This window comes from Alexandromys fortis, unplaced genomic scaffold (assembly GCF_014885135.2).
Source record: "Alexandromys fortis isolate MF-2015 unplaced genomic scaffold, M_Fortis_MF-2015_v1.1 scaffold_66, whole genome shotgun sequence".
Classification (NCBI taxonomy): domain Eukaryota; kingdom Metazoa; phylum Chordata; class Mammalia; order Rodentia; family Cricetidae; genus Alexandromys; species Alexandromys fortis.
The window spans coordinates 7,777,928-7,786,941 of record NW_026067950.1 but is presented as its reverse complement, the minus strand read 5'-3'; the positions used below and the strand labels follow the sequence as shown (position 1 = coordinate 7,786,941).

Sequence of the window (9,014 nt, the reverse complement as noted above, 5' to 3'; positions counted from 1 at the left end):
CGGGCGGGCGAGCGAACCGGCGAACGGGCGGCGGTGGGCGGACCCCGGGGCAGGCGGCGCGGCGCCACCAGCGGTTCCCCGGCTCCCGCTCTCCCGGCCGCCAAGAACGAGCCGCCGTGGGCGGGGCCTGCGGTGATTGGCGGGCGGGCGGGGAGGTCGGAAGTACTTTGTTTTTTATGCTAATGAGGGAGTGGGGCTTGTCCGTATTTACGTTGAGGCGGGAGCCGCCGCCCTTCATTCACCCACATGGTCCTTCGAGGTGCCGCCGCCGCCGCCCGGCCTGCGCCTTCGCGCCACTTCGCGCCCGGCGGCGAGGCCGAGGGGTGGGGTGAGGGGGGACGGTGCCCCGCGTCCCTCCACGGAGCCCCCGATCGCGGCCCGGGGCCGGCCACGCCGCACCCCCCACTCCCGGCCTGGGGCCTCGGGCCGTAGTAGTGGCGCGGAGGCTGGCGAAGATGGTGGCGGCTGCTCCGGTGAGTGCGCCCGCCCGGCCGCCGGCTCGGGAAAAGGAAACCTGTTGTGCGCTCCCCGGCCGGCACGGCGGCGGGGAGGGGCGGGACGGCCGGGGTCGGGGCGATCGCGGATCGGGGGGATCGAGGAGGGAGGGGGTGTCGGGCCGTTGGGCGCCGGCGTGCCCGGGGCGGCCGTCCTGGCTCGCACGCGGGCCGGTTGGGGCCCGAGGGGGCGGCGGCCCCGGAGCCCGGCGGGGGCCTGCCCGGCGCACACAATGGCCCTGGGGAGGGTGGGCACGAGGCCGCCCGCCGGTCCCGGGCGCCTCGGGGGCCGGGCGGGGTGCGCGGTGGCCGTGCGGGCAAAGTTTCTCCCGGGGGCGAGAGTTAAAGCGCCTGCAGAACAAAGCGGCGGCGGCACATGGGGCAGGCCGCGGGCCGGGAGGGGGCGCGCCCACGAGGAACCTGCGGGCGGGCGAGCGAGCGGCGTGGGCGGGAGGGCCCCGAAACTTTGTGCGCGCCCGAGCGGGCGCCGGGACGCGGGGGCCACGGGGTTCGGGCGCCACCCGCGCGCTCCGCGTGGGCTTTTGTGTGCCACCGCGTGGGCAGCTCCATCTAGTGCGGGGTGGCGCCCCATTGGCCCCGCCGGGGTCCCCCTCCCCCGCCAGGTCCCGGCTCGCCCCGGCGACGGCGTGGAGCCGGGACGGGGCGCTGGCTGGCGAGCGCGGCGCGGGAGGGCTGGGCGGGCTCGGCAGGAGCGGCGGCCCCGCCGCCATGTTCCTCCTGCGGGGCGGGCCGCGCAGCGCCGCGCGCGCCGAGGGCGGGGGACATGGCGGCGACTGCGCGCCGCCCGCCGCCGATTGTTCCCGGCGCAGGCCTCGGGCCGCGTGCGGCGAGCCCGGCGGACGGACCCCCTTTCCCTCGGAGCCCCGATCGGGGGCCCGCGCGGGGCACAAAGGACGGCCGGCGTGTCCGGAGCCTCACTCCGCCCGGGCCTCGCCGCCGCTCGTCGCGCAGCCGCCCAGGGGCGGGCGGGGGGGGGGGGACTCGGCGCGTCCGGCTCTGACCTGCCGCCCCCTGGCGGCCGCGCGTGGACCCGCTGGCCCCCTTGTGCGACATGTGCTGCTGCCGGCCCGGGCTCCATGAGCGTGGCGGGCACTTGGCAGTGTGGGGTGTTCACCCTGTCCGATTTTCTCTTGATAAGCTGGCTTGAGGGGGAAAGAACCGGAGAGGGGAGCGGGCTGGTGGCTTCTGTGGGACCGGGAGAGGAGGAAATTAGCAACGTGGCCACGAGGATCACAGCAGTTGGGGAAACAACTCTTTATCCCGGCTTGCAGCCACGAGGTCTTGATGGGGGGAGGGGTGGTGAAGAATGGTCCCTCGGTCGCTCTTTTCCTCTGGTTTGAGCTACTGCCCCGTAGAGTTGAAGGTTGATGGTGGTCGTATGAACAGTATTTAAGGGAACACATTAATTCATGCACGGATATTTGACTCTTTGTAATTTTTCAACTTTATCCTCTTGTTACCGTTTTTTACCCAATACATTGTTGGCCTGCCTCTGTTCTTGATTTTGTTTTTTGCTTTTGCAAATGGATGGGATTCTCATTTACGAACGATAGAAATGAGCACATTGGAATAGGGTGTAGAAAGTGGTAGTAATTCTGAGCAAATGAGCTTATCCTTTCTCTGTCTCACCCCCTCCCCCCAACCCTAGTCATACACGTGGACCTAGCAGCACCCGAGGCTTTACCCAAGGATACTTGCAGAGAAGGAAGTTTGCCTGGTTGGGTAAGTATATTCCGATTTTTTACTTACTTTTTATAAAGAGAATAGTTTTTACTTTTGCCTTGGAGTTTTAAAGTATGAAATAAGTGCATTTGGGGTTTTGTCAAGTTTCTACAAAAAGTGTGGATGAGCTAGATTTTAAGTAAACCTACAGTAGTTTTTGGAAACTGTTTTCAACATAGTTGCAGGCCCTTTAAGTTAGATTGATAAAGTAGATCTAATTTGGGGTGGTATACAAGATTTAACTTTTTACATTGTATAACTAATAAACTTAAGTAAATAAACAGTAATTGTGTTAATTATTTTGTCAAGTGTCTGCCCATTTGGAGGACAGAAGAAAAGAAATCGCTGCCTTTTGGATCTGGAGTTTTCCTCTAAAAGGTACTGACAAGTGCAGCTGCCCTGCTGATGATGGTTCTCATTGGGGTATAGCATGATTTTTGTGGACTTGGGAAACCCTAGTGTAAGGAAGAGCCAACATCAACATGTACAATTTGGACCCTTGTGCTTTTAGATGATTTTTCTCTTGTTGGATTTAAGCTGAAATGTATGTTTGTCACAGGTGTTAGAGCTTTGGGCTGTTCTTCTAATTATTTATTTCAAATTTAGCAGGACTAAAGAGAACACCACCTTGAGACCCTGAAGAGTGACCAGTCAGAATAATGTCAAAGTGCTTACAGTGCAGGTAGTGATATGCGCATCTACTGCAGTGAAGGCACTTGTAGCATTATGGTGACAGCTGCCTCGGAGGGAGCCAAGGTGGGCCTGGAGTCACAGTGAGGGCTGCTGGTGCTGCTGAGTGCTTTTTGTTCTAAGGTGCATCTAGTGCAGATAGTGAAGTAGACTAGCATCTACTGCCCTAAGTGCTCCTTCTGGCATAAGAAGTTATGTCCTCACCTAATCCGAGCCAAGCAAGCATGTAGGGGTCTTAATAGTTTTGTGTGCAGCCCTCTGTTAGTTTTGCATAGTTGCACTACAAGAAGAATGTAGTTGTGCAAATCTATGCAAAACTGATGGTGGCCTGCTATTTACTTCAAGTGTTGTTGTGTTTTCCTCTTTTTTTTTTTTTTTTTAACTAATTCTGTACTTTTATTGTGTCGATGTAGACCCTGCGTGGTGTGTGATGACAGCTTCCGTAGCACTAAAGTGCTTATAGTGCAGGTAGTGTCTAGCCATCTACTGCATTACGAGCACTTCCAGTACTGCCAGCTGTAGAGCTCCAGCCTCGGCCTTCGCCCACTCACACTGTCCTGGTACTGAGCACTGGTCTATGGTTAGTTTTGCAGGTTTGCATCCAGCTGTATAATACTCTGCTGTGCAAATCCATGCAAAACTGACTGTGGTGGTGACAAGTCTGTAGAAAATGAGGGAAACTCAAACCCCTTTCTACACAGGTCGGGATTTGTCGCAATGCTGTGTTTCTGTGTGGTATTGCACTTGTCCCGGCCTGTTGAGTTTGGTGGGGATTGTGACCAGAAGATGTGAAATTAATATTGCTGAAGATGCCGGTTTCCACTGTAAAGAGATTGTGTGAACTCTTTGTAACTTCTGTTGCTTTCACTGGTGTAAAACTTATGAAGGTGTTTTGGATTTTTTTTTTATTATTGTTAATTAGGTTTGTCTTTTACTAAGTCATTTCACCTTGGGGTTTGTATCTCAGACATTTTTGCGGGCTTACACGCACGGGTACCCAGTATGATAGCGTTAGAATGGTGCCCTTTGCTGACTTGGAGTCTAGAGGATCCCAGGGCTGTGTTACTCAAACACTATTCAACTGGATTGATGGGAGTTACGAAAACATTTTCTTTTAATCTCTGTGTAGAGTTTTCCTGTTACACCAGGTGAGGTGTTTTCTGATGGTGCTGTTTCCCCGTATGTGGTCTTGGGAGCACTGGGGAACAGGCTTCAGCTCTGTTGAGTGCATACCCTGTTTAAGGGAAAGATGACAAGCTCATGACAACAGAGTGACAGGTGTGCCTGCTTTCCTGCTGCCCTGGAGTGTCGTGTCCTGCCATTGACAGCAGAGAAAGTTTTCTCCAAGTTTCCTGTTGGAGCTCCCTCTGTCTAGATTTGGGCAGCACAGTTGGTTCCAGCTGTGTGAATAAATATCATTGGAATAAAACTTAAAGAATAGTAAACTTGGTAAGGGTGAGCTCATAAACCAGATCTAAGGTAATAGTACTTAAGCAAGTATATCACCTTGGAAAAAGTATTATCTTAAAAATTTGGAATTGTCGTAGCCTTTGTAGTAGACCACCTAGAGTTTAAGTTTTCCATCTCTTAAGTGCTACTTTTTAAAAGAAATGTAAGAAGCTTAGTCTTGGATTCCTGAGCAGCAAGGTAAGGACTGAAGATGGAGGGTGACTGTAAGATGCATGTATGTTCAGGGTAAAGGGCGATCAGAATTGTACAGTTATTAATACAAAGGGAACGTGCCTTTAACCTGAGTATTGAGCTTTATGAGGTGAAGAAAGTGGAGACCAATCCTTTAAAATGATGAGTTCTATAATATGACATTATTCATGTGTTCTATAAGGGGTCTGTTGATTGTGTTCTAAAATTTTGATATGTTCATCTTTAAAAGTAGGAAGTCTGCTGGGTGCTTTTTTACATATGCTAAGTTACAAGTTTAAAACTAATGTGATCTTAAATTAGTATCCTTGGATGCTGAGTCTGTGTCATGGTATTTTTGTTCAATGTTCTTCACTAGATTGTATTCTAGCAAAGCAATTTGTTTCTCTCGGGTCCCACAGTGAAGTTAAGTTTTTTCCAAGTATTTTTTAATTCTCCTTTAAGTTCGGGGGTACATAGGAACATGAACAGAGCTGTGTAAACCTTGGTTCAACAGATAGGGTGTCTTACTACTAATTTAAAAACAGTTTTGCTCTTACACTTTGGTCTTGTAGCTTAGGCCTATAGGCATTCAGGAAAGAGGGAACATGTAGTTTTCTTGTATGTTACATGTAGATAGTTGTTAAATTTACCCTCTATTAGGAAGGAACCACTGTGAGACTGTAAAAATCCTTACTAAGTGTTGACTTAACTAAAAGTCCCTGAGATGTTCATTTTAACAGGCCAGCCTAGGCCAGGCAACCATCTGGACTTTTCACTGTGCATGGTTTGAAGAGTCAGTGCAACCTGCAGCTGTCTGGAGAAAGAGCAAGTCACTGTCACTAAAAACCTGTTGTATGTATAATGAAATTCTGTTGTGTAACTGATAACGCTATGTAGTTTGTCTGCCTTCATGCAGCTTTCCAGTTTATTTTTGTATAAATGTCTGCTTTGCTCTCTGCTCGGTCAGAATTGATGTGCTTTTTCATTAGACTGAATGGTTATATCATTGCCAGTTTTGTATAGGATCTATTTAGAGGGCCCTGTGAGTTTTAAAGCATAGGAACATGGTTGCCGGGGTTTGAGTGCGTGAGTCATCAGACATGGGCAGAACATGGAGCCTGCAGAGTGCTGCTCAGGTTCCTTTGATGCTAAATAAACACTGTGTTAAATTTTCATTTCTTGTACCTGATGAGCATGTTGAAATAAAGTTAACTTGTGGCACTGGTGATATTGTATCTTTATTTCCCTACAAGTAACCTAGTCATTTTCCCTCTTGACGGCGTGGGGACCAGTCTTTAATGGTAGACTTTGTATTTTTGTTTTAATTTTACAGGTATTTACCATGATAGACAGCAGAGGGAAATAGCTCACGTTTTTAGTTGTCTAATGCACATTCCTAATTGAGATAGGTCATTACTTAGATAAATGGAATGCTGCTAGCAGGCTAGAGACTAGGACTTGTCGGAGAGACTTGTCTGTTCTGGAACACGATGCGTAGGTAAATACAGTCAACAGAATCATACACTTGGTTTTACTGCACAGATAGCTTGTGCAGTGAATGAGTAAGGATGAATGCAGTATTGATTGTCTGGTTATTAAGACAAATGTAACCAGTATATCCTGAGTTGTCTTACTCATGAGCCATCAGCACACTTGAAGCCATGCCTTTTGAGCTTACAGGCAAGGTTTTGTGGTTTCCGTGTAGAATTCTTTATGGACATAGCAAGTCATGTTTTTCCATAACTTGAGATAGTAATGTTTGGTTTTCCCCCATCAACAGCAGTTAGTATAATTAGAAATTGCACTTAATTACTTCATTTCCATCTTACCAATCCAATCAATTTGAGCTTTAATGTCTAAAGTTTACATGGTGTTTTACATGATACTGCTTTTTGTTTTCCCTGGCCCCAAACTTTACATCTGTACCCTCTTCTCACGTGGTAGCTAAAGCTTTAGAGTGCATGGTAGATTTTTTTTTTCCAGCGTGTGAACTCTGCATTCCAGTGTGCACATCCATCCTCTGCCTTTCCCTCTTCAGACAGTTTTCATGGTAAACGTGCTCTTAATCAGTCTAGCTCCTTTCTGCTTTGTATGTTAGAGCACAGTCTCTACAGAAAAGAATAAGTTACCTGGCATATTCGAATTGAAGAATTTGAGGTACTTTTCCAAGCCTCCTTTGCCATCTTCATTTCTAGAGATGGAATGTGGTCCTGCTTCCAGTGTACAGTGGTAATATGTAAACCATGAGCCTGGTGACTTGAAGATACGGTCCATTGGTGCTCAGTATGTAAACCACCTGCTGTGTAGAGCCCACAAACAGCTACTAGGTAGAAGTGCCCATGTATTAGTGCTGCTGGGGTGCCAAGAATCTGAGGCAGTTAACTAAATCGTGACTCTGCAAAAGTAAGTTGTATTGGGGCACATGGGCAAATACCTGATTTGAAAGTGTAAAGTGTTGGTGCCTGTTAGAAAAGGATAGCTTGGCAGAGGTGATTAGCATTTCCTCATGATCAGAAAAGTACAATAGTACTTGGTATTTTCGGGGACTTGAATTTGGCTTGAACCCTTAGCAGACTTAATGTTGAGGTGGTTTAGGGGCTTTGTTGCCTGGAGAACATAAGACTAGAATAATCCAGTGGCTAGGCTCTCTTTAATAGCCTCTCCCCAAGTGCTGGGATTAAAGTCTTGTGCCACCACTGCCCAGGAGGTTTCTCAAATCTGTATTTAGGACCTGAGCATAGTGTTTAGTGGGGGGAAGCTTTGTACAACATAGTTGGATTGTTCATTCGCATTCCATTTAGTCCACTTTGTTAAACTGCTCAGTAGTGCTATCCACTGAAACATGATCAACCTACCTACCAAAAGTCATACCATCCCGGAAGCCTTAGCTCCTCAGTTTGGGATTGCTGCTCAGGAGTCGAGGCCAGCCTCAACTACATGGTAAATTCTGAACTGTATGGGACCCTCAACCCAAAATGCAACCACAACCTCGAGTTCTATGGGCATCAGTTTTCCCTCTGTATTAAACACTGTCAATGTTGGTGTGTGTGGGGGGGGGTCTTCCACAGGTAGCACTTAGTAACAAAGCAGAATTTCAGCTTTTTTCTTTTTGAGGTAAGTGTATCTTAAAATGTGAAGTACCTTCACAAATTACAAAATTACAGCAAATGATTTTTTTTTTGGCACATTTGAGTTGTTTACCCACATCAGTAACAAGCACAGGTTTTCCCATGTGTAATATTTAACCAGCTTGCTTCTGGGGAGTCTTAATCAGATTCACTGAGACATTTGATCTCTTAAACTGGAATCTCAGGCAGAGGCTTTGAAGAGTTTCTGATGCTATTGAATACAGATCACTTCCTCAGGTTGTTTGAATAGTTACAGATGAGAAATCCTGGTCAGAGAAATAGACCTGTGTGGGCTGCAGCTCACAAGGATTCTGGTTGGGAGGGAGGGGAGGGTTTAGGTGGACCGACCTGAGCACAGCTTACACAGTCTACAGATATCGTCACCTACCCATAGTGTGCTTGCCCGCTAGTGGGCCTCCTGTGTCCTGTAGGAGAGGCCTCTGCTTCCTTCTCAAGTCACCCTATTGTTTTAGAGAAAGTGTTTAGTACATGCTTAGGTTGTTTCGTCAAGACTTCACACACATTTAGAGTTTAAAGCTACAGTTTGCAGCTCTTTGGGTCAGAAGTCTTGAGGGAGATCTCACTAGTTTTGGCCATTCAAAGGGGAACGGTATCAAGAGGCTTTGTTTCTGAATCTCTAGGGGATCTGGATTCTTGTCGTGCAGTCTACCAACTATTTCTTGGCGTCCTCTTGGGACCCAGCAATAACAGTTGGAATCCTTACACATGTATCTCCTACCCACTCAGATTCAGGGATCTTTGAGATTACATTGGGCTTTCCCAGGTGCTACCTATGTTTTTATGGCCAGTCAGTTGACCTTGATTCCATCTGCCTCCTCAACATTGCTGTGTGGTGCAGTTTCAGGTTCCAGGGATAATACTTGTATATTTGCCTATTACCACAACCTCTTGTTTTTGTTTTTGCTTTGGAACCATGGCGATTTTAAATGTACACGTAGTCCTAGGCCTTTGTAACTCCTGAGGATTTAGACTCCAGAAAAGTTCAAAAGTCTTGTTTGGTGGAGGGCAAGGTGCTCATAAAGATTACTTCTCAGCAGTGTTTACCGTCTTAGAGCAGTGTAAGAAGTTCACAAACAATAGACAGTGGCCATGGGGTAAAAGAAAGCCTGCTAAAATGAAAGGGGTCCACAGTGTCTCACCAGAGCATTCTAGAAAGAGTGGCACCCCAGTCAGTTAACAGGTTCCTTAAAGGTCTCCAGGAGATGGGGGTGAAATAGAAATGTTTGCTAACCAATAGCATTTGTAAACATTGAAAGGTTTTTTTTTTTTTTCAAGAATGAAGAAAGACCATCAATGT

At 48.3% G+C, this 9,014-nt stretch overlaps 1 long non-coding RNA gene across 1 annotated transcript; it reads left to right on the top strand.

The window, feature by feature from the left end:
* Window positions 1-1,496: 1,496 nt before the first annotated feature.
* On the top strand, window positions 1,497-5,794 carry LOC126506655 (uncharacterized). The gene is made up of 2 exons (XR_007593296.1): window positions 1,497-2,237; window positions 2,547-5,794. It is a non-coding gene; the product is annotated as an uncharacterized lncRNA (long non-coding RNA).
* Window positions 5,795-9,014: the final 3,220 nt, after the last annotated feature.